This window comes from Symphalangus syndactylus, chromosome 18, assembly GCF_028878055.3.
Source record: "Symphalangus syndactylus isolate Jambi chromosome 18, NHGRI_mSymSyn1-v2.1_pri, whole genome shotgun sequence".
NCBI classification, from domain to species: Eukaryota; Metazoa; Chordata; class Mammalia; order Primates; family Hylobatidae; genus Symphalangus; species Symphalangus syndactylus.
Window position 1 is genome coordinate 29,367,608 of NC_072440.2, and position 26,399 is coordinate 29,394,006.

Sequence of the window (26,399 nt, forward strand, 5' to 3'; positions counted from 1 at the left end):
AATCAACATGGCACATGGATACATATGTAACAAACCTGCACATTGTGCACATGTACCCTAAAACCCTAAAGTATAATAAAAAAAAAAAAAAAAAAGAGAAAGTTGTGCTTATTTCAGGTACGTCAGACCTCAAAATTGTGTCTGTGGAATAATGACTGTGACTTCCAAATGTGTGGACAGCAAACAGCAACAAACATTTTTGTTTAAAGTTATTTACACTTTCATGATTAGCAATTCCATCACTTCTCACATCTACCTGACTTAGTCCAGAAATACAGAAAGAAACTTCCCTGTCACACATCTGTCTTTGCAGGGGGACCTCAGTATACTATGCAAGAAGAGAGATTATCCAGGTTTCAGGTTTGAATGAGGATAAAACAGATATCTGAGTTGTGGCTGGAATTAAGACAGTCTAACAAAGAATCAGAGGGTTCTAGGGTCTAGCCTTTTCTTTCCTTTTTTTTTTTTTGAGACGGAGTCTTGCTCTTTCACCCAGGCTGGAGTGCAGTGGCGCGATCTCGGCTCACTGCAGGCTCCGCCCCCCGGGGTTCACGCCATTCTCCTGCCTCAGCCTCCCGCGTAGCTGGGACTACAGGCGCCTGCCACCTCGCCCGGCTAATTTTTTGTATTTTTAGTAGAGACGGGGTTTCACCGTGTTAGCCAGGATGGTCTCAATCTCCTGACCTCGTGATCCGCCTGCCTCGGCCTCCCAAAGTGCTGGGATTACAGGCGTGAGCCACCGCGCCCGGCTGCTTTTCTTTCTTTTTTTTTTTTTTTTTTTTTTTTTTGAGATGGAGTCTCGCTCTGTCACCCAGGCTGGAGTGCAGTGACATGACCTCGGCTCACTGCTACCTCTGCCTCCAAGGTTCAAGCAATTCTACTGTCTCAGCCTGCCTAGTAGCTGGGACTACGAGCGCATGTCACCACGCCTGGCTAATTTTTGTATTTTTAGTAGAGAGAGGGTTTCACCATATTGGTCAGGCCAGTCTCGAACTCCTGACCTCAGTTGATCCACCCGCCTCGGCCTCCCGAAGTGCTGGGATTACAGGTATGAGCCACAGCATCTGGCCTAGCCTTTGCTTTTCTACTCACATTAAAGGAACCTGAGACATTTCCTAGTGGAGGGATTCCGTGCTTGCTGGTTAAGCATCACAGATTTCCATTTTCCTCAAGTCTTGAAGTCTCTGGGAGGTGGAGTGAGTTGGGAAAGCGCAGATCCTTGCTTTGAGGTCTGCGATGAGCCTGGGCAAACTGAGGGGCAAGGTTTCGGTAGACTGGGACGTGCAGCATCTGCCAACTCGGGGGCCTATTGGGTATACTGGTGAGTTCCGTTCTTTTCCAGACATTTGCAAATGCAGGAACATGGAATTAAAAAATAAAAATCTTGCCTGCCACCCTATTTCCAAAGCTTTGGAGATATATGGCATGTCTGTTATTTTTAGGCAGCTGAGTGTAGCCAATTAGTCTGACAAAAGATTCATCCAGTTTCTCCTCAGCTAGCGTGGCTACACCTGGGAGAACATCATCCAAAGGCAATCAGTGAGCAAGCTTTGGGTAAGGAATTCACCAGGGGCTCAAGGTGCTCTTTGGAGGCTGTACAAGGAATTTAAAATCAGCTGAAAAGTGGATTCTCAAATGTTTTCGTGCCTACTTTCAGGCCACAACTAGTGGTTGTGCTGGGTCACCAAACTGTTAAATTCCATTTTGGGGAAGGATGTATCTGTCATATCAGAGGAGTCTCTTAAATACGGGAGTATAATTCATTGTGGCCTCCCATTCCTAAGGAATAGTCTTCACGGTGGTAACTCAAGGTATAGTGGGCCTGGATCTGAACTTCTTGGCTACTACAGGAATTCTGAGTCTTGATAGAAGATGGCGGATTCTGCCCTTTTGCCTAGTGACAAAGTGACACAAACGATCTGTGCCACCCCCCTGCCCACCCGCCCTTCCCCAGTGACACGAGCAATCTGCAGGGCCCTCACTCTCCCTGAATCAGGCGATGGAATCTGCAGAGGGGCCAGCCTCATAGGGAGGCTGTCAGATAACAGTACCCCAGGAAGCCTGGGCTGCCTGCCTCAGTCCTAGCTGATGCATCTCTCTCGGGCACTGGTTAGGCCGGGCTTTTTCTCTTTCTAGTGCCTCCTGTGTCCAGGGGGAGTCCCTGAAGTCCTTCTGCTTACATCTTTCTTCCCAGCCTCCACCACTGAGCACATTTTCTGGAATGACCCCTTTCCTCAACATCCTCCTGCAGTTTTGTGAGTCTGAACCTAGTTCATGTCATCCTCCTGTCTGAATCTCCCTTTCACCCTAGTGCACCAGGAGTCCAGCTGACTGGCCTTGCTGCTATTTGGGCCACGTTGCTGATTCCTGGTTGTTCCTTTTCTGAGGGCTTCTGCCTCTGCTCATGTTTTTATCTTTATTTTATTTGGCTCCTATTAAAACTTCCCCTGACCTCACCCTTACCCATCTCTAACTCTTTGGGAGAGAGAATTGATTAATTTTCTTTCATATCCTCTTTCAAACCCCCTGGCAACCTAATCGCAGAAAAGTTCACCATGGTAGAGTGAGCAGCAGGGAAAATGTTGCAAGAAGTGTCTCTTTCATCTCAGGCTGGACAATGTAGTCTCTGGAAGGGAGAAACCACCCCTTACAGCTCAGAGGTTACAAACAGAGGCACTGGGTTCATTCTGGGTCTTGGACTCAATAGCTGAATTGATTATGGGCAAGTTGCTTAATCTCTCTGTGCCTTAATTTTATCTCTAAAATGCAGTGAGAACAGTACTTATTTCAAATAAGTATCGAAGGGCATTTAAAAACAACTAAAGTGCTTAGCACAGTGTGAGGCACATAGTAGGTGCTCAGTAGATGCTAACTATTGTTAGAGGAGATGCAAAAAGGGTCCCTCTTGTTATAAGCCAGCACCTCCTACAAGCCTTGGGCATTGGGGCTTATTTCCCTTAACCTCATTCTTTCCTGGACTGGATCCAGTGACTTACGTGTCTAAGTCTCCATTATGCCTTGATGATGGGGACATCGCAAAAGTGTGAGTGTAGCTTTAGAGCTTCCCTGTCATTCCGCCCATACTTGGAAGTTATTTCTAGATTGCTTGTCCTAGCCAACTGCAGAAAGAGTAAGCAAAGAATAATTTCTTTTCCAAGTATGCATTTGCAGTACACATTTCCAGGCTTCTGCATTGGTCATAGTTTGGTAGAGCCTGACCTATATGATAAATTTTGAGCTATCTTAGATTTCTTATGGGTTCTGTATTTAGATCTTTCATTAAGCCTAGTGCCTATTGTCATCAATGATTTTCTCCCTGAAAGAACCCTGACTTAGCTGTGCTTCATTTTTCTGCATCCCCATTTTTGACCTTCAGTGTTTGTTTTTACTTTTTTGGCGTGCTTTTCAATAATTCAGTCCAAAGGATTTGTTATTTTTCAGGGACAGTTTGCACTCCAAAGAAAGGCAAAAAGTATCTTTTGCTTAAGAGGTTTTCTGCATTCTACAAAGAACTTTATTTTTAAAACTGTCATCTGATTCAGCCTATTTTTTTCTGTCTAAAATAAACTCACCTATTGCTAATTTTTCTATGTGCTTGAAAACAAGATAGAAAGTTGTTTAGATGCCTGTCTGTCCCACTAGCGTATAAGCTTCAGAAGGCTGGGCGAGGGGTAGGGGGTCTAACAACAATATCTGGCTAACTCATTTTGTCACCCTGGTGCTTGAGTCCAGTTGGTTCATAGGAGGCTCCCAATAATTGTTGAATAACAATTCAACAATTGTGTTGAATTGTGCAATTTTAAAGACTGGTCCTTTTATTTTAAAAAATCCTTTATGGGAATATTTTGCGTTATTTAGTTTTCTGGCAACCCTGTGAACTAAGAGTGGGTGGAAAGCTTTTTTTGGATGAAGTAAAGAAACTGACTAGAGAGGGTAAGTAGCTGATCCAAGGTCCAGGGTTGGCCAGAACTAGTTAATGCTGTGCCCCAGGCTTCAGGCCTGTCTGATTTGTTCAGACGCATATTCACTGGGGGAAATTATTCAGTGCAGAAATGTTAGAAGCGATAAATACACAGACTGTAATCAATCCACAGGAATTAAAAATCTAACACTGAGTAAATAATGCCCTCACTGGAAAGCCAATAGGTTCATTAGGAAAAATTTGTAAGATGCAAGAGAAGAAGATTAAATCCAAGCTAATAATATATGTGACATTTTTATACAAATAGTCTGTGTACATAGCAAAGGAGTTCATCAGTTTTATTAACCTCATTATTCACTGTGTTGAGTTTACGAAAATCTAGAAAGTTGATAACAGTAATTAAGCAGGGAAACATGACAATACCAGAGCATCTAGGTGAGCTGCAAGGCATTGGGCCAAGTATTTTTAACCATCCGACAGAGATGTTTGTCAGAAGAGAAAAAGGAAGAAGGGAAGGAAGGAAAGGAGGGAGGGAGGGAGGGAGGGAGGGAGGATAAATTGATTTGCTTCCTGCCGTGTAGTCCCTCTTTTCACCCACTTTATCTCCAACCTACTGCCATAATGACTGGATTTGTTTTGATTCTATAATAATATCCTGGATGACTATTTCCTTGGGCTGAGTGATCAGCCAGATTTCAGGATTGAGATGGGGCATTTAGGGAGGGTGTTGAAAGCATGGAGGCATGTGGAAACAAGTAGCTCTGTGTGACTAGATGTAGGGGACATGCCAGGGAGAGTAAAGCATAGCACTTCTTACATGACAGATTCAGACAACTGGCTGGATTCTGTGGACAATGGGTAGCCACTAAAGGTTTTAGAGTAAGAGAGCTGATGGGAGCCCTATCTTAGGAATGATAGGAAGCTATGACAGCTACAACCAGGCTATGGAAGAAGAGGAAAAGGAGAAGCAGAGAGGCCAAATAATATTCCATTTGAGAAGTCAAAAGGAATGGATATGAGACCCTAACTTACAGAGTATGGAGAGGACAGTGAGAACATATCAGTAGCTCCCGGGGGCCAAAGTCCAAATTATTTGACATGACTTATAAGGTTCCCCATGGTCTGTCCCCTCCTGGTCTCAATATCAATATCTCACCATCTTTGCACCAATCACAAGTTCCTTTAAGCTCCTTGAACATGCCATGTTCTCTCTCACCTTCAGACCTTTGCATATGCTTCTCTTTTTGCCTAATATAATGATGAAGGCAATGATGATGCCAATAGCTGACACGTCTAGAGTGTTTGCCATGAGTCTGTTACTGTTCTAAGTATTGGCATGTCCAGAAGATCTTCCATTTTTTGGAGCAGTACTGTATCTTCTCCCATCTTCTATGGGAGGCTAGTCTTATTGTAATGGAGTACTGAACTGAAATTACAAGCATGAGGTTTTTAGCCCATGCTAACGTTTTTGAGGCATACACCTTCTTGCAATATACTTTTATTAGAAAGTAAAAAGATGGCTACTCTGCATTTTGGTTTGTATGTTTCTGTGTCTGTCTATTTTTAGAAAAATTAAAACAACTAAAAATGACCAGGAAATGATTTCACCATATTGTGACCTAAATGCAATGTTATTACCTATTTTGTTCATCCCTGACTATATCCACAGCATACAAAACAGTTCTTGGCACATAGTAAAGACGTGATATATATTTGTGAAATTAATGAGTGAATGACTAAACTGATGAAATTTCTGTAGAGATATGCTGTAGTCCCCAAGTCAGCTCCTTAACCCTTGGCTCTACCTCTTTTCTTCACTCATAGTCACACCCACCAAGACCACAGCCACCCACTCACAGTGTAGTCTTTTCTCCTGTGGTCTTCTTGGAGGGTCACAGTGACAACAGCAGAACGAGAGTAATGAACTCAGGGAAATGTTCATGTTTCTGTCTCCTCGTCATGCCCGGTTTCTAGCCCTGTAGTGCCCAGGGTGTGGTGGGACAGGTGGAACACTCTAAAGGAAGTTAGGCATCTCAGAGGACCAGGCTCTGAGAGTGGAGGTGTGGGAGAGTGGGAAAGAGCAGTGCTTGACATGACTTGTCTCCAGATCTTGTTGGTGAAGGTATTCTAAGATTCTAATTCTAAGACTCTCTAATGAAGATTAGAACTCAGGGGATGCAGCCTCTGTAGATGGTATTGTCCATGTATATCTAGCCCTGGGTTTTGTGGACAAAGACCTGAAGGCCAGCTGCCCTCCTTATAACCTGAGATTTAGGGTTCATCCTTCTCACCAGGTGATGGTTAGAGCCATGAGCCAGCATGGCCAAAGGCACTTGGGTGAAAGCATATCCATGTGGGTGAGGTGGCTGGTGGGACTAATGGGCCTTAGAGACAGAACCAAGGCATGTGGGAAAAAGAAGCTCTTTTGCTTGTTTTACCCACGTCTTATAAAAACATGCCTGGCACTGGAACTTCAATGAGAGGAAGCTGAGGCACCTGGCCTTAGTTCTCATCCATAAAGGAAATCACAGCACACAGGCAAAGAGACCTCTCGGCTGGCATCTCCTAGTGGCCTGTGCACAATTCGGTTACTTCACAGGCTCCTAAGAATGAGCCCCAGAAAAAGCACTGTGCTCTGTGATCTAACTGAGAACCTGAACCAGCCGTTCTTCTTGAGCCATTTATTTTAAGTCCAGCTCTCCAAACTGGATTTCAGGAGGATGTGCTGTTCCACCTGCCTCCACTTCCCCCTACAGCACATGTTCCAAGAACCTTTTTGTTCTAGCAATATGGCTGATGGGGCAAGGTTCTGAGGTCTATCAAAAATAGATGTTATTATGTCAGTGATATAAATAATGTAGCTCCAAAATGGGGAAATTGATTTGAAGACTATAATTAAATGTAGCTCAAATGTTGTTAAAGGCTAATCACTATAGTTTCAGTTTGACTCTTTAAAGCTCTGAATTAGAAGGCGATGAATCCTTCTCTACTGCATTAGAAATGCACACCATAAGGTGAAGGGAGGGTTCCCAGGTTAAGCACAATGGCAGCATGGAGCAGATGTCAAATGTGTTCTGGGGTTTAACATGTTAACTATAGTGCTTTAAATGCAAACGTTAGGATAACCCTCATTTAAGCACACATGGATATGTTTCTAAGTTATTATCAAATACTATACTAAAGTTTTCACATTCATTTTTTAAAATGCTGTAAAAGTGAATGAATCCTTCTTAGCAGCCATCTAGTGCCTTAGGGCCTGCTCTGGAGGATTCTGGGTCCAGGTTTTCAGCAATCATCAGCTGACACCATCTTTGTTGAAAAGGGACTGTCAGGGACACTGTCCTATAGGTACAATTTAAACTTTCTTTTTTTTTTAACTTCTATTTTAAGTTCAGGCTTACATGTGCAGGTTTGCTACACAGGTAAACGTGTGTCATGGGGGTTTGTTGTACAGATTACTTCATCAGCCAGGTATTAAGCCTAGTACCCATTAGTTATTTTTCCTGATCCTCTCCCTCCTCCCACCTCCTACCCTCTGATAGGCCCCAGTATGTGTTGTTCCCCTCTATGTGTCCATGTGAGAACTTTCATTTTTAAATATCTCCAAGTAGACAGATTCCCAACTGTTCTCAGTGACTAGTCCAGATTTGAATAGCTAAACCATAGGAAATAATTGTCCAACCATAGGGGACAGTATAGAAAACTAATAGTACATTCACATGGCAGAATACTACATGGCCATAAAGAAGAGAAGGTTCTTTATGGACAGATATCAAAAGACCTGTAAAATATACTGTAAAATTAAAAAAAAAAAAGGCGTGGCCAGGCACAGTGGCTCACGCCTGTAATCCCAGCCCTTTGGGAAGCCGAGGCAGGAGGACCTGAGGTCAGGAGTGTGAGACCAGCCTGGCCAACGTGGTGACACCCAGTCTCTACTGAAAATACTGTAATCCCAGCTACTCGGGAGGCTGAGGCACAGGAATCCAGTTGAACCTGGGAGGCGGAGGTTGCAGTGAGCCAAGATTGCACTACTGTACTCCAACCTGGGTGACAGAGTGAGACTCCATCTCAAAAAAAAGAAAAAAAGCAAGGTGCTAAACATAATATGCTACCATTCGTGGGAAAAGTGGTGAGTAGATATACATGTGCTCTGAATGCATGAAAGATCTCTAAATGGATACACAAGAAGGTTGAAACTGAGTGGCTACAGCATAGGGTGGCGTGAGAGACCATTTCTTGTTTACCTGTTTAAATTTTGACCCATGTGACTGCATTACTTATTCAAAAGTTGTTTAAAATAAAAGAATAGTTCCTCACCTAAGGAAATCCTTCATTTCAAATTTGATTTCTACGCTTAAAAGTCAGGTGGTTTCACATACTCTCTAAGATTTCCCTTAGAAAAATAGCCCATGGGGAAGGTTCCCTCTTGATTTTCCTTGGCAGACACTGTCTTTGAGAAGTTTCTCTCTCATAGGAAAATTAACAGGGAGGGAATTAGGGGACATAGTGTCTTGATCTTTCTGGATCACTCCTTTAGTTTTCCCAGGGGAAGGGAAGATGGTGCCTGCCGATTTCTCAGGAAGCTGCTGGGAAGGTACCAGCACAGGAAGTCCAGCTGGATCTCAGGTCAGCTTTCTGAATCGCCACAATGATGGGCAGCTTGCTGGAGACAGCCCTGGGCTCCCCCCACCCCCGTGTCTCCGGGGACTGCAGGGGGCAGAGCAGCACTCAGCTCTGTAAGTTGCTCTAGGACATCCTCCTGCAGGGACTGAGGAATGACAGTGCAAGAGCTCGTGGCTGTGGCTGTTCAGCCCTTCCCAGCAGAAATCCTTGCCCTCTGGAAGGGACAGGGAAGGAGGTCACATAACTGCAGCAGCTCACATAGTCCTGACTCTGAGCAAAATGTTTCCAAAATGGAAATCTCCACACAGCAGCAGAGGCAAATGACAAACTTTAAAAATCTAAGATCTTTCATACTGAAAAGTCCCACCCAGCCTGTAATCCCAGCACTTTGGGAGGCTGAGGTGGGTGGATCACGAGGTCAGGAGTTTGAGACCAGCCTGACCAACATGATGAAACCCGGTCTCTACTAAAAATACAAAAATTAGCCAGATGTGGTGGCAGGCACCTGTAATCCCAGCTACTCAGGAGGCTGAGGCAGGAGAATCACTTGAACCCAAGAGGCAGAGGTTGCAGTGAGCCGAGATCGAGCCACTGCACTCCAGCCTGGATGACAGAGCAAGATTCCGTCTCAAAAAGAAAAAAAAAAAGAAAAAAGAAAAGTCCACCCGAAACTCAAAACAGGACTGCAACCATCTTTATTAACTAAGAAAGAATCTCCTTGAGAATGAACCAAATAGCTTCATAAATTGCTCCTCTTCTATTTTGTGGAAATAGAGGTGAAGTTTTGCCCTCACAACATTATATTTACCTAAAATAAATAGCAAAAGATGACAGTGTCAATGGAATATAAAAGACATTTCAGTTCATCAATAACTGGACAGTGATAAAAATAGGCTCTCAGAAGCCACAGCATAAAATATGCCCTCAAAGCTCTATGCTTGTGGGAGGAAATGGATTCTTTGGCTGATATCTGAAAACTCCTCCGAGGTGGTTGTTCTTTAAAGAGGCCCCCTAAGGCCCCAGGCTCTTCTAAATGTCCCCTATTTCAATGCATCTCAGCACTGTTCAAGAGTTCAAATATGATGCCACTGGTGGGCAATACACAAAAAAAGTTTCTGCTCACTCCTCCCATCACCCCAGCATGAGCTGCTGACTAGGGCATCTCACCCCCAGACGTTGACACAAAGCTGATGTCCACAGAGATCAGTGGCTTGTCATTTCTTTCGGTAAGAAGTTAAGAACCAGTGCTAGAAAGGTGAAGCTCAGGGGGCTGAAGACCAAGGCAAGGCCTTGGAGGCAAAAACAAATTGAAGAAGAAAGAAACGCTCCAATGTCCTGCTTAATGTAAGCATTAAACTTCCATTTGTATCCCAGCCACCTACCAGATCAAGCCCTCCAATCTCTATATTCAGTTCCTCATTTGTAAAAGAGAGATAATATTAGCCCACCTCACAGGGCTGATGGGAGGATTAACTAAGATAATCAATGTCTATAAAGCACATAGATATTGCATGGCACAAAGAAAATGCTCAAAAATTGGGGGGCTATTATTTTTGTTATTAATATGCATTAGTAGCTGGGCACAGTGGCTCATGCCTGTAATCCCAACACTTTGGGAGGCCAAGGCAGGAGGATCTCTTGAACCCAGGAGTTTGAGACCAGCCTGGGCAATATAGTGAGACCTCGTCTCTATTTAAAAAGTAAAAATAAAAATTTTAAAAATATGCAGAAGTCCGGGAAGAAGCAAAGTGTAATGTTTCCAGTAGCCGTGTGCTGGGAGAAGCCCAAGTTATATTCAGAGACATGATTATGTTTTGTTTTTTCAAGTGCAGGCCTGGAAACCAAATGGAAAAGTCAGCAAGAGGATGACTGTGCTGCTCACATCCCTTTTCACTAGTTCTTGGGGTTCATGGTGTCCCCACCATGCAGCCCATAACTCCCATGTGAGCCCCGACCCCTCTGCCTCTAATAATGACAGTCTTCCCTGTTTATCCACAGCTCCCTGCCACACACTGTCAACTAGGTTATTCCAGAGTTGATTTGTATCCAATGTGACTATAACTGACACTGTTATCATACCATAAAACCCAAGGTCACAGGAAGGTGAAGATGGGCTAAAGAATCTGTTATGTTCAATGAAAATAATATGAATAAATCATCTGAATAAAAAAACACAACTATAGGAAAACACATAAACCCAAACAACACATCACATTTTTATGTGATTTTGTGACTTCTTTTATGACTCACTTTCCTTCCTTTAGGCACCTTGGCCTTCACTTATCTGAGGCAGGGACCCTCTGCTGTGGTCTTTCATAACACTAATGGGGAGAGCTGTTCCTAGAAAATATTTAGGGGACTATATAATATTCGTAATGAGAATATCGGTGGATTTCAGTCAAAGAATTTCTTAAAAGGCACTTCAAGGCAAAAGACTGCTGCTCTCAGTTTTATGGGCTACAGGAGTATTCCCCTGATAAGAGTTTCTAGCATCCCCTGAGAGATGAAAGTCTGAATGCAATGACCTGGCAGAGAATGGGCTTCTTGTCCTTGTCTGTGTGCAAACAAAGCCCTGAGCCAGAAGGGGAGAAGATTCTGTTGGACTTTTTAAAGGCCCTGTAAACAAAGCAGCAGCAGTAATTTTTAGATCACGAGCCCTTCCACAACTCCTTTGTGTTTTGGGCACAACACCTCTCTTATTGCTGATGTGATTGATGTCCTGCAGAGAACACCAAACCCAGACCCACAGAACACAGAGAAACAGTGTTAGGGTAAATATCAGAGGAGGATGCACTGCCTGGACTACAAAGACAGGCAAACCAGCTCAAATAGGGTTAACGTGCTGGTAATGTTTGTTACCTAGATTGTCTGATTTACCCAGAACAATTCAGATGAAGTCAGAACCATACAGATGGAGGTCTTTCTTTGCCTTTCTGTTGGATAGAACTAGTCTATGTGTTCCAGAATTCCTTCCAAACCCAAGCTCTCTAACACAATTAAGCCTAATCATTACCTCTATGCAACAGCTCTTTTTTGTTTGTTTGTTTTGAGTCGGAGTTTCACTCTTGTTGCCCAGGCTGGAGTGTAATGGTGCGATCTCAGCTCACCACAACCTCCGCCTCACAGGTTCAAGCGATTCTCCTGCCTCAGCCTCCTGAGTAGCTGGGATTACAGGCATGCGCCACCATGCCCAGCTAATTTTGCATTGTTTTTTGGGGGTAGGGGGAAGATAGGATTTCTCCATATTGGTCAGGCTGGTCTTGAACTCCCGACCTCAGGTGATCCACCCGCCTCGGCCTCCCAAAGTGCTAGGATTGCATGTGTGAGCCACCGTGCCTGGCTAAAGTCCTTTTTAAAAAAAATAAATAGTAGTGATATAGAGAATAATATCTTGTTTGTTTGTAAATCTCAGTGATATAGATATCTTTTTTGTTTATAAATAGCAGTGATATAGAGAATACCTTATTTGAACAAGCTTGTCAATGTGTACCAAGCACTTTCACATGTATTTGTGAAAGATGTTAGAAGTATATTATAGTTTCTGTTGTTACTTCTCCTAAATATTTATATATGCAGCCACAGTTTAAAGGTGTCTAAAGGGATTTGTAGTTCATTTAAAAAGCAGTTTTAAATTAATCCAGCAGAAGACCAGTATAACAAGATAAACAGATCCTAGTCCACCTCTGGTCCAGCATGCCTCAGGAAGATAGCAGCGGCATAAATAAATAGTTCACACCAGCATTAGTGCTACCCACTTACACCAGCATCACATAGGGATGCTTCAGCATTCCAGCTTTATGCAGCACTTTCTGCTGAATAGCTCAGCAAGGAGTTGAGATCTGTGGACTCTTTTTAAGGACCAGTGTCTTGCACAAACCCTCTGACCCCAGTCTTCTAGCTTATTGGGGGCTTTGAGTGAAAAATGTTGAGTCCTGGGGTAGCTAGATAGTTCTATCTCTCCAAGCAGTTAGGGATCAATCATTATTTGCTGACTTTGAAAGGATTTTCATTTCTTTGTGTCACTGTGTCCTGGGGCCTAGGGATGCCTTTGGCACCAGGAGTTCATAATTTCTCTTTTCCTTTTAGGATCATAGGTGCAAAAAATGACAAGCAGAGAAATTTTATCTGTGTGGCTAGACATCTGACAGAATGTATCTCTCTGCATTTGCATTTGTGTAGGAGTTTTTATGAGAAAGTCATATCCTTTAAGACAAACAAAATCCATGGCCTATAATATAGCTATTATTTTTGCGTGAATTGGCTTTGGTTAACCAAATTTGGTGAAATACTCTAATTTTGAGAAGAGATATTCTTAGAAATTTTCTATCAGTTAAAAAAAAAGTATCAGTTACTTCATGTCTTCTTGTTTGTTTCCACATCCCTTAAAGGGCCACAGATAATTTTAAGCTTAAGCAAAGAACCAGGCCTCCCAACAGTGTAAAGAAGGGAGGCACCGTGTGGAGGGAAGATGGCATACATGGCACAGACCTCCACCTCTGATCACCACCACAGAAGGGCACTCCTGCATGGGCAGGTGATGGCAGCATCAGGAAAGGAATTCAGATTTACTTAGGTTGTTAGTCACTATTAATTGCAATAGTCTTGTGCCTTCATTTAAAAAAAGACAACCAAAAAATAAAAACAAAAACATGAACACTAATTTTGCAAAATATTTAAGTGAAAACTACCGGCATAGATGTCATTTTGCAAAAGAATTTGGCACTTGGGTACCTTACAGGATGTGTCCCTAGCACAGTGAAACTGTATTCAAGTTTTTAAAAAGGTTTTGCACACAATGTGATTGGAAGACATTTGTCTACAGTTTTAAATATATGTTATATATATTATATATAGATAGATGATGTTTTTAATATTTATGCAAGCACTGCCTACAAACCCTTATTCCAAATATTTAAAAATAACATGTAGTTTACCTTCTCTAAATTTGTATTGAGTGAGCGAGGCAGAAAAATGTCCCATGTTCCAGTAAGATGAATCTCCTGGCATTAGACAGAGTCTATTTAACCTCTGCACGATAATTGACACACTGGATGTATCCATGATGAGCATTAGTGCTCTGCTAACGACGTCCTCATGTGCACATGATATTGATCTGCTTGGGTTCCAGTTCACCAACTCCAGCTGCTCCCTGCTATCAGGAAGAAGGTGCTGAATAAGCAAGGGAAGGAAGGGACTGGCCGAGGGGACTAATTCTTTCCTTTCACTCGGGAAGGCCTACGTGACCCTCGACAACGTCAACAACAAAAAATTGCTCTGCAAGCCTGCCCCAACAGTATTGGATAAATGAATATTTGATCCTGCCTTTGGGGGGCCACTCAAGGGGCCCGCAGTATCAGAACCTGATGCAGGCCCTGCATTTGTCTCTGGTTCTTCCTACGTGTCCTGGGATCCCACACCAAGAGGTGTGGGGTTATTCTTTCATGGCCAGAAACGGGGAGTGCTTCAGAGAATGGAAAGTGGGCGTTTTAGAGACCTCGACCATGTTACTGTTTTAGTTTCCTGAGTGCTGTCTCAGTTTTACCATCTGTAAAATGAATAGCATCCACCTCACTGAGATGCCGTGATGATTAAATGAGATAATACACGCGAAGTGTTTAGTGCAATGCCCCACATGGGGTTACCACTCGAAAAAGGGTTCATGGCTATTGATTGCTACTGCCCATAGTTCTCTGAGCTGATAATATAGGGCTACACCCAGAGCCAATGTAGACCCCAAAGAATGGAGAAAAGCAGACTTTCCCACCCCTTTATAGAGGAACTGAGGCAAATCGCACATTTCCCACTTCTTTGTAGAGAAACCGAGGCAATCAGCCGATTTTGCCTCAGTTTCTCTACAAATGAGTGGGAAAATGTGGGGGCTCCCTTCCAATCAGATTAGAACTATCCGTGGGCTGGAGTACCTATTGTTTCTTTCAAGGCCCTACATTTATAATCTACCATGTTAAACTCTTGTTGGTTTTTGTCTCACAAATTAAAAAAGAAAAATGTTTTCAGCTGCTCCTTGAGCAGTTTTGTGTAGGCCAGCATTAGGTGAAAAATGTATCTACACATATACTCAAGCAATTAACTTGCTTGTGAGAATGAAATGAGCAAACCCAGAAACGCAATGCATTTTCCCACATAGAATGAGAGACTGAGCTCTTAATTTAAGATTGCAAGCACTGCAATGTTGTCCAGTTATTGAGATGCCTAGAGATGTGCATTTAAAATTAGAACCAAGGCTTATTGGATGATTACTATCTATATCCTATGTAAATATGAAAATTGTCTTTCTGTCTAAGTGGTTAAATATAGCGAGATCCTGAGATAGAGGAGTTCACGTCTTACTGATATGGCAGACCCTATCTCAAGTTTAATTCTGTGATAGGTTAAGAGCACATTTCTTTAAATAGTCACAGCAGATCTAACAGCTGGCTTTCTTCAACCTCCTTAAAAATATATAAAATCCAAAAGCTAGAGCCCGGGAGGCTAAAGGACTGACATAGATGCCTCGTTTCATAACCAGTGGTATGAAGCAGGGCCCTTCTCAGGGGTTCCCCGAGTGCTTCCTGCTGCTGTTCAGAGTGGCGCAGACTTTCCCTTCTCTCCATCAGAGGGTAAAGTGGTGATGGCCCTCTTGCACCTACTGTGCCTCTTGGTTCTATGCCTTTCCCCTCTTTTTTCTGTTCCTCAGAGGCTTTCCAACCTAGCCCATTCTCTATGGTCCAGGCACATAAAGTCAGGTTGAAGCCACAGTTCCACTTTCTTGCAGCAGGAGAGAATTGGTGGGTTATAGCCCCCCACCGTCTGTTAGTTAGGCATTGGATCTGGTGCTTTCCAAACAAGGCTGCTTTCCATCCATAGGGATGATTGGATGTGTGCTGTTGGGTTGGGTCACCTTCTGACTAGGGCAGGAGTGGGGATAGCCCTATTTCTTCAGTGAATGAAGGCCAGGGTGCCCAGCCTCCTGCAATGCACGAACAGTCCACACAATGAAGGACTGTCCCAAGGCCAGTAGCATCCCCATTGCCTCTAGACTCTTCTAGACTAGTCACTCTTCTTTCTGTCACAGGCTTCCCTTCCCTTATCTAAGACTGACCTCTAAGGCCACTAACTCCTCTTTTTAGGAGCTTTGTCCCAGTCCCATTTCTACCACAGACCTAGGGTGAGGTCTCTGTGTGGTAGTGTTAACTCTGTGTGTAATCCCAGCATCTTACTTGGCCAAGATCCAATTGTAACTCCTGACTTCCTGCAGATGACTTTTATCATTTATGGGCACAGAATGAAAATGGTAGTGAGGGTGAACATCTCACTCCAGTATCTAAGTCCCCAATCCCACCCCCTCCACCTTGCTGGTGCTGTTCCCTCTAAGCCCTGCTCTCTGACTTTTGGCCCCAACCCCACTGCCTGACCAGCTGCTTGCTTCTTCCTTACTTAGCCAGTGGCTCCATCTGGTCAGACCTTAGGATGATAAGCCCAGTTCTGGCCTCTTGTCCCCAGTCCTATTGGTGTGGTACCAGTTCTCTACTAGTAGAGACTTCTGCCTGGACTACAACCCATCGTTCTGGATTTGGGTGAGGAATGTTCTCCTCATGCAGTTATCTCTGCATGCAGGATTACAGATGGTTTTTATTCTCTCCTAATTACATTATTCTAATTTTATTTTTTTAGTAATCAGAATGTAATCTTATACCCTCTCCCCTTAGTCTCTTATTTATGTTTTTTTATTATGCAAGGATTCTGTGAATATATTTTAAAATATATTTCATTTTTTGTTATTTAAAACAATGACATTAAGGTATTTCGAGCAAAAGGCAATCATTTCACTTCCCTTGGCCCCAATTTAATGTATTCTTTCCAGAATTTATCAGCTTGATGTGTATCACTCAAGAACTTTTCTATGCATTTACCTATAAATACATCATTTGTATGTATGCATACATCAACTATAAACTCAGACACACATAAAGGTTAACAAATGATTATTTCTAGGCAGCCATGTGGTCCACCATCTTGGTTAGTCGCCATTTTGCTCTGCCCATCCTGAGATTCCTGCTGTCTTGGCTCAGGTTCCTTGTCTGCTTTCCCCAGCCTGATGGGGAATATGTTCAAATATTAGACAATAACATATAGGTAGGTAGCCACCATCTGCCTCTGGGTGCCTCAGAATTATATCTGAGAAAATACGTAACACAATTTGCATTTTATCACATGCTGACTTTAGGATGATTTCTCAATCTTAGCAAATTTAGGGGAAGACATTTTTACTACAATCTTTTACAATTTACAAATAATAAAACTATGTGGTCAATTTATCAGCCCCTAAGTAGGTATTGTCCCATTAGACAAATAGTTGAACATCTGATATGTGGAAAAAAATCCAACTGAGAAACAACAAGTAAAAAATAGAATTCAGAAAAGCAATGAGTCATGGCCTAAATGAACAAATACATTAAATGATATATTAAATGGAAAAGGATCTCCAAAAGAACATTGAGGCTGGCTTAAGGTAATCTTCCTCATCTCAGAATTGTAGATCTTAGAGGGTCACAGGGATACTGGGGATCACAAACACTTTTTTTTGTAACTTTATCATTTGCTTGGGTTTTTATTCCCTTGAAGACATGATCTGCCCTCTTTACACTACTGCACACACACGCCCTTATTTTCGTCCTAAAATAAAGGTTGATTTAGACCAATTTTTTCTCCCTTACATGACTATAAATCTGCCTCCCAAATAGATAAACAACCTGGCTTTCTGGGTTTAGCAGGATGGTAACATCTATGCTAATCCCTGATCAGCCAGGTGCTTGCCCCCTGGGTAACCTTGAATTAAGACTCCCTGCTCCTTCCTATTCTCCAGTTACTTCCCCAGACAGTCACATTAGCATGCTCTTCTGCCCTCCTGGCCTGTGGGATAGTCTAACAAATGAAACATGGGAAAGATATTTGCAAAAAGGAATTCCTTGTTGACATAGGCATGATGAAAAGAGACAGGTCAGCTCAGACAGGAGGCTTTACATCTGGACACTGGCTCCACCTCCAGTCATAGAACCCATCACCCTAAGTGAATGCCAAGCACTGTGCTTGCAGCTGGGGGAAGGCAACGATGAAACAGTCAATCTAGCTGGGGAGGACTGACTAAAACATATGGAAAAGCAGACAACAGTGCTAGAAAATAACTAGTGTCAACACCAAGTGTCACAGGATGTAGTTTCTGTATTCAGAATTTAAAATATCTCCTATGCAAGATGCCCCATCTCCATAGGTTGTGTGCCTTCTTAGGACCGCAGCTTTTGCTTCCTGGTGTAGTGTTTGGTTATAACTGATTTAGTATTGCTTATTATTTCATGTATGTTTGTCTTCCCAACTGGCTTGTTAACTCGTTGCAGGTGAGAGTCACATGCTTCTCTTAATACCTAAAAATTCATGGGCATGTAATGATCTCTCCCTATTTTTGCAGTTTGAAATGTAATTCATACATCATATGACTCACCCATTAAAGGACAGAATTCAATTTTTTTTAGTATATCCACGGAGTTGAGAAATCATCATTACAACTGATTTTATGACATTCCCATCATGGCCCAAGGAAACACTGTGCCCTTTAGATTTTTACTCCTCATCCTCCCATCCGTTCCCCCACACCCAAGGCAAACACTAATCTACTTTCTGTCTCTATGGATTGCCTATTCTGGACATTTCATATAAATAGAAGCATATAATATGTGACCTTTTGGGTCTGGCTTCTTTCACTTAACTGAATGTTTTCAAGGCTCATTCATGTCATAGCATATATCAATACTTCCTCCTTTATGGCTGAATAATATTCCATTTTATGGATAGACTACATTTCATTTATCCATTTATCAGGTGATGGATATTTGGGTTCTTTCCTCTTTTTGGTTATTATGAATAACTCTTCTATGAACATTCATACACAAGTTTTTGTATGGACCTTTTTTATATGTCTTGGGTATATCATAGAGTAAAATTGCTGGTCAAATGCTAACTCTGTCTTTAACTTTATGAGGAACTGCTAGACTATATTTCAAAAATGGCTGCATCATTTTACACTACCACCAGCTGTGTATGAATGAGGTTTCTGATCCTCACCAATACTTACTATCAGAATTTTTGATTCTAGCAATTATAATAGGTGTTAAGTGGTATCTCATTATGGTTTTGATTTATATTTCCCTGATATCTAATGATGTTGAGCATCTTTTCATGTGCTTAATGGCTATTTTATATCTTCTTTGGAAAAATGTGTATTCAATTTTTTTTCCTATTTTTAAATTAGGTTATTTATGTTTTTGCTATTGAGTTATAAGAATTTTTAAAATGCATCCTATATACAAGTTTCTTATCAGATCTGTGATTTGGAAAAACTTCTCCCATTGTGCGGATTGCCTTTTCACTTTCTTGATGATGTCCTTTGAAACACAAAAGTTTTTAATTTTGGTAATATTCGATTTATCTATTTTTTTCTTTTGTTGCTTGTGCTTTTGGTGACATATTGTAAGACTCCATTCCCAAATCCAAGGTCACCAAGATTTATCACTATGTTTTCTCCTAAGAGTTTTATAGTTTTAGCTCTTCCATTTAGGCCTTTGATCCATTGTGAGTTAAATTTTAGATGGTTAAGAATAATTTTTTTTTTTTTTGAGACAGTCTCACTCTGTCGCCCAGGCTGGAGTGCAGTGGTGTGATCTCAGCTCACTGCAACCTCCGCCTCCCAGGTTCAAGCAATTCTCCCTGCCTCAGCCACCCGAGTAGCTGGGATTACAGATGCCCGCCACCATGCCCGGCTAATTTTTGTATTTTTAGTAGAGATGGGGTTTCGCCATGTTGGCCAGGCTGGTCTCAAACTCCTGACCTCAGGTGACCTGCCCACCTCGGCCTCCTAAAATGCTGAGATTACAGGCATGAGCCACCACGCCTGGCCAAGAATGATTTCTTGATACACGTCTGTTGACTATTGCATAATCAAAAGAAAGTTCAAGCTAAGTTTTATTACTCATTCAGCAAATATTTATTGAGGACCTACTATGTGGCAGGTTCTTGTTAGGCATTTGGGATACAGCTGTGGGCAAAACAGTAGAGCCCTGCTCTTAGGAAGTTCTAAGAATAGTGGGAGACAGATAGTGGCATCATCTCAGATACAGCAGGAAATGCTGTGAAGAGAAAGTACAAGTTGGTTTCAAAAAATTCGGCCTGGGGACCTGATCCAGTCTGGAAGGCCAGGGAAGGCAGCAACCTGAAGAGGGAGGAAGAGGGAGTGAGGCAAGTATGGGGTGAGGGGTAGGAAGAATGTTTGTAGCAGAAGAAACACCACACTGAGTGAGAAAGGGCGATGGGAACAAGAAAGTTAGAGAGGCAGGCAGGGGACAGAATCAGGAAGACCTTTTATGAAACCCTTCCTGTATTCCCTTGGAACACATGATCTGTCCCCCCTCACATTACTGCACACAAACATCCTTCTAAGCTCTTTTCTGTGCTGCATTATTTTAAAGAAGTTTTATTCCAACCCTGGGAGGCAGGGTCATTATGCATTCCTTGAATGAAGAAATCTTTGCCCAGGGAGGTGAGGTGACTGAATTGTAGGCCCACCCAGCCAGCAAGCAGCGAAGCCAGTTGCAAACCTAGGGCTGTCCAAGCCCATACCCTGCTCATACAGATCTGCTGTGCTGCCTCTGCTCAAGATGAGTCATCCTCCAGGGAAGCTCTGAGGTTGAGGTTTGGGAAAGAGCAGCCTTTATTGAGATATTTTAGTCAAGAATTCTGAAAATACTTGTCTGGAAGAGAGACTAGAGCACACAACTTGGGGCTAGAGTCTTCTGGCTGTGAAAGCATGAAAATGCCAGCTGCCCTACCGGTTGTTAGGGAAAAGCCTAGTCACCCTCAATGTCAGGAAGCCAAGCTTAATTGTTCCTTTTATGCAAAGAAGACATATTCTAAGATAAAGTTTTCTGGAGTCTCATGGCCTCAGCTTGGTGGTCACAGTGGACTTGAGGAGTCCATGCTTCTCTGGAGGTGCTTGATATAAGATCATTCTTGGCTTACTCTGAAGAGTGCAAAAGCTGGACCTCAACATCACATCACCACATGATGGTTCTTGCCTTGACCAGAGTGATTGATTCTTCTGGTTAAAGAAAACTAATAAATCATTTTATTTACTCTACTTCCCAAAAAGCACTACAACCCTTTAAGGGACAGGGTTGCTGGTGTGGGTACGTGAATCTCAACTCTGCAGGCGTCTGGAGAAGACTGATGGCACAGGAAACCCTAAACGCAGATGATATTTCCCACCTGATTACCCAGAAGCAATCAGCCTGGTGTAGCTGTACAGCCTTGGGCAGCTAAATGTCCTCCTTTGGAAGTTGCAGGCTTTTAGATTTCGGAGTCTGTCCAGCTGGAAGCTCAGGCAGAGATGATAAAGCAGAACTTATGGTAAAGCTTTATGAAAAGCAATATCCTAAAAGTAGATGGGGAAAGTTGCTTACCTCAGACTACAATGCTTCTTGAAATTTCTGTACATTTCTACCCCCACCCTGAGCCAGCCCTTCTCTGCTTATCTGTGAACTTGAAAATGAGACTAGGGATAAATTGGCCTCGTCGATGAGCTTGTGCTCTTGGAGTGTATGACTAAGTGCAAAGACACTTGTGGCTCGTGTAACTGGGTCTTACCACCCCATTTCTCTATTCCAGCTCATACTCTTAATCTATTTTGCTTAACAAAAGGCAGTGTCACAATTTCAAAATGCTGAGGGCCAGGCATGTCATTTTCATAAATGATTGAAATGGGCTAGGAGTTTCGCAAGAAGAAGCAATACAAACAGAAAAACTGGAGATTCCCTCTCTAGAAGGGGCAACAGCTACTCAGTCCCAATTCATTGTTGCCATGCAAAAATTGGACCAGTGTTAGAAGACATTATCATTTTTTCAAAAAAGCCAGAAATCCTTAATTTTATTGAACATTTTTATATTTAAAGCAATGTGGAGATCAGGCACACTGAAGGCTCATAGGCTACCAGCTTGCAATCTCTGCAGAAGAGCATGGTGCCTGCAAACACAGACTTTGGAATCCAATTAACTAAATTTGCATTCTGTGTGAACTGTGGACCTTGAGCAAATTATCCAATCTTTTATTATCATCATCAATTAAAAATTCACCCATTGAGATGTTTTGAGAATTAAATGTGTTTAGCACAATTCCTGACCTATGGTAAATTCTCAGTAAAGGTTAACTATTCGTATTCTACTTTGATTTCCTTTGAAAAGACAATTCTCCATCCTCAAAGAGCAGGTTTGCAAAGACTTCTAGTGCTGAAAACTGCCCAGCAACAGGCCCTGCTGGGAGTGTCTGAGCTGTAAGCTCAGAGCAGCCGCTTGCTTTCCTGCAGCTCATCCAAGGCCAGACACCCAGCCCCTCCCCCACTAGGCATGCCCAGAAACTATAGATCCTGCCTTAATTACCAGCAATTAAGCCGCTTCAGCCTGCAATACAGGATCAGGCACTGCGCCCTGGCCTCCTGAGGACCTTACGGGAACACGGCTCAGCCCTTCCAGAGCCTCCCTTACCTCCAACCATTTATTTAATCCCTGGCCACCCCCACTCCCTCTTCAAACCTCCCTGGTGTCAGATACACCCTGAGCCATGGAAACCTGAGGACCATGGGCAAGGGTCCTTCTTTAACTGCATTCTAACCCTCTGCATCCAAACAGGCATTCCCAAGAGCAAACCTCAGCTCACAGGAATCTCCCTGGATTGCATGAGAGATGGAGGCCCCATCCTTGCTAGTGCGTTTTCTTCATTGGCTAAAAAACATTTGTAAGAGGAAATTTTCTTACATCAGGGAAAGGAAATAATACATTTACTGAAGTGGGAAATAAAATTGAGAAAAGAAAAAAGGCCTTCTAGAATGGGAGAAAGGCAGACTAGCAGAGGCAGAGATGTTTCTCTTTTATTTTTAAAAATTTTTATTTACTATTTTAGAGACAGGGTCTCTAAAAATAAAGAGACCCATTTTAGAGCTGGGGTCTCCAGCTTGGATGACAGAGCCCAGGCTGGAGTACAGCGGCACAATCATAGCTCACTGCAGCCTCAAACTCCTGGACCAAAGGGATCCTCCCACCTCAGCCTCCTGAGTAGCTGGAATTACAGGCATGCCCTGCCACACCCAGCCAGAGGTGTTTCTTTGAAAGAGGACCCTCTGCAAAAATTGAGTGAGTGAGTTAGGGAGATGCTGGGGGAGGTGGCTTCAGACAGTTCTCCAGACACCTGTGTATACTTTAAATAGCAAAATTGTAACAACACCAGGGCTCAAACTTGGAGATCCATTTTGGTAAAAGCATCTCTGGGTTTGAAGCACTCTTGGACACAGGCAGGTAGGAGAGGCTGGAATAAGGAAGGCTGATTTTTCCCTTTGCCTTTGAGTTTCACATCTATGGCACAGTCTGAAACAGCTAGGAAAGTCTCCTCTACCAGCTTTTGTTTGCAGTCTGGGTCTCAAGGTGGCTTTTCCTAGCCCCTGGGGAGACTAGGCATGTGGCTTACACCTGCTCTTGGCTCTGGGGCTCTGAGGCCAGATGAAGTTAGTACTCAGTGTAGCTGAGCCACATCCATCTGTGACCCGAGGTTACAATGAGCCTCTGGGAGGCCAGGCAGGAGCTTCCATGGTCTCTACCCCACAGATGGCTTTGTTCTATTTACAGATACAGAGCCAATGGAAATTCACTAATTCAGTAGTTATTAGTGTCTGTCAGCCCAGTTAAAAAACATACACACAATTAGAATTTAATGAAAATTTAAAATGAAGATTTAATGTAGCTTCTTTATATATATAAATCTTTTATTTCTTAGGCATGTCTGTGTTTACCTAGATAATTCAGGCAAAAAAAAAAAAAAAAAAAAAAACCTCCCACCAGCTTGACTCAGTGTGATTAGTTACCTCGGCAGACTCTTGCTCTTATTTTTCATTTGTAAAAATTAACCAGCCAGGCATGGTAGCTCATGCCTGTAATCCTAGCACTTTGGGAAGCCAAGGTGGGAGGATCACTTGAGTCCAGGAGTTCAAGACCAGCCTGGGCAACATAGGGAGATCCCTGTCTCTACAAAAAATAAAAATAAAAAGTTAACCAGGCATGGTAACATGTAACTGTGGTCCCAGTTATTCAGGAGGCTATGGCAGAAGGATTGCTTGAACCCAGGAGTTTGAAGCTGCAGTAAGCCATCATAAAGCCACTGCACTCCAGCCTGGGCAACAGAGCAAGACCCTGTCTCAAAAAAATTAAAAAATTAACCAGATTATGGTGTGAGTTCTTACATCACTAAGCCTCTGCATGACTGGTTACTGGGTGCTTTACTCATGTATTCTTTCCCCTATTCTACGATCTCGTTAATTGTATTCTACCAAATGGCAGATCTACAACCTCAATAAGCAGCCACACAAGGACAAGTATAACATGTCAGTGCATACCCAGCTCCGTCAAGTTCTAGTACTTCAGAAAGTATGACAAACCAATTAGATGCATGGTAACATTAATAAAAAGTAGAGGTCATTTATAGAGGCCTGGGAAGTTGGGGTGACATCTACCGGAGAGTCCATTACAACTAAGGATGTCTAGTCCAGATTGGAGGGTTCCAGGTGTAAATCAGGGAAATTCATGCACAAACCAGGACATGTTTCTGAGGAAGCTTATTCACTGGTATGGTGAATAGGGTCACACGATAAGGGAGAACTCAAGTAGTAGAAACTTCTGGTGGAAATGTTAAGAACAACCCCACAAGACTAGCCTCCTCTCACTTTTATCTCATCCCAGGATGAGATATACTAGGTCCTGGACCTCTGCTGCTTAGGACAAGTGGACTTGCTCTGTTTTCTCAGTTGCAAGATTAAGCAATCGGACTAGATACTCCCTGAAACCCTTTCCAGCTGTAATATCCTGAATTCTAAGACATCTTTACTTTACTTGTTCTCAAGCCTCCCCAACTCAACCCACTTCTACCTCATGTGATTGCACACATCAGGTGGCCTCACCTCCAAGTAGGAAGAGTCAGTGAGTTAGGAGAACATTATTCCTTAACCATTGGTGTTTCAGCACCACGGAGAGCGACACAAACGCGAAACTACTCCCCCATCCACTTTGCTCCCAAACACTTAGATATGCCTATGCCCAAGTCATAAATATATCTCTAAAATAACCATTAACATATTTATTACAGAAATGAAGCCATTTCAATTTCTATATCTAACCCTGTTTGCTCCCTTAGTCCTAACTCGATCATCAGTCATCAAGTTATAACAAGCATTTTCTTGTGTAGCCAAGCCCCAGGCCATTGAAGAATATTAGAGGTCAGTGAGTATAAACTCCTCCCAACATAGGAAACTCTCCTATACTATCTCTAGTGAGGGATATCAAGAGTCTGCCTGGTTACTTCCAGGTACAGGAAGCTTGGTACTTCATTTGAGATGACAAAAACTCTATTAGAAACACATTTCTTTTATCGAGCTGAAAGCTGCTTACTAATAACAATTCTATTGTATTCAGATCTAGAATATGACCACTTCTTATCCCCTCCACCACTAGCCTTCTGGTCCTAGCCTCCATAAAGTTGACATGAAGGATTAAAAGGAGTAATCCTTTCAAGGTCTATGTCATACTCATGTCACTTTACTGCTCTATAGTCTCCAGTGTCTCCCCGTTTCTCTCAGAGTAAAAACCAAACTCCTTATAGTCATCTAAAAGGTCTTTCATGATTTGCCTCTCCTTTCTTCATCTATCTCTAACCTCATCCGCTACCATTCTTTCCTTCACTCACTCTGCTCCAGCCACACTGGCCTTCTTTGCCGTCCCTTGAACACCAAGGACACTCCTGCACTGGGTACCTTACATTTGCTGTTTCCTGTAACAAGAATGCTCTTTCCCCAGATACCTGCATGGCTCATTTTATCACCTCTTTTTAGTCTTCCCAAACGCTGCCCTAACAGTGAGGTCTTCCTTGGACATTCTGTGTAAGGCCCCACACGCTCTATATCTCTGTTCACTCATAAGCAGTGATTGGTAAAAGCTGGTAAATATTTAACAACCCATTTGGAGGAGGGATCCTAATTTGTAGCATTTGCTGATTTCTATGATGCAAATAGAAATTGCACCACCATAGCCAATTGCAGGCTACCAATGTGAGGTCACTGAAGGCAGAATTGGGAAAGGCTAACATTTTGTTCTGATGAACCCAAATAAACCAGGTTAGCACACTGCTGCAGGTCAGAGAGGAAAGGAGCATGCACTCCTGGGGCTGAGTGCAGTGGTGGTCATGGGGTTGAATCAAGAGAATCCCAAAGGGAGGAAACACTGATGGGGAAAGAATTTTCCTGTAGTAGGAGCATCTAGCTTTACTTCTGTCTTTCCAGTTGCTTTTGGAACAACTAAACCTTGGTGTTCTCTCTGCTCCTTGAATACCACGTGTTAAAAGCCAAACCCTTGCTTACCCTACCAAACCAACATTTGCTAATTTTTCTTTTTCTGTCCATGGCACCACGACCTCTCATTCTTCCTTGCCATATATACATACACACACACACACACACACACACACACACACACACACTCCCAGTAGTCCAGACCCTCCAGGCTGATAGGACCATGGTATTTTGGAATAACTTATCTCCATAGCCCATGAGGACATGTGGATGCTTATAGATTGTATAGGGGGGTAAGCTGAGTGTATCAGGAACTGTCCATTGCTCTTTTCTCTGGTCTGTCTGCATTTCACATTCTTGACTATAAGGGCTTTGGAATCACTGAGCCCATGTCATCTCTGGCTGTGCAGTGGACTGGTTCTGTATTT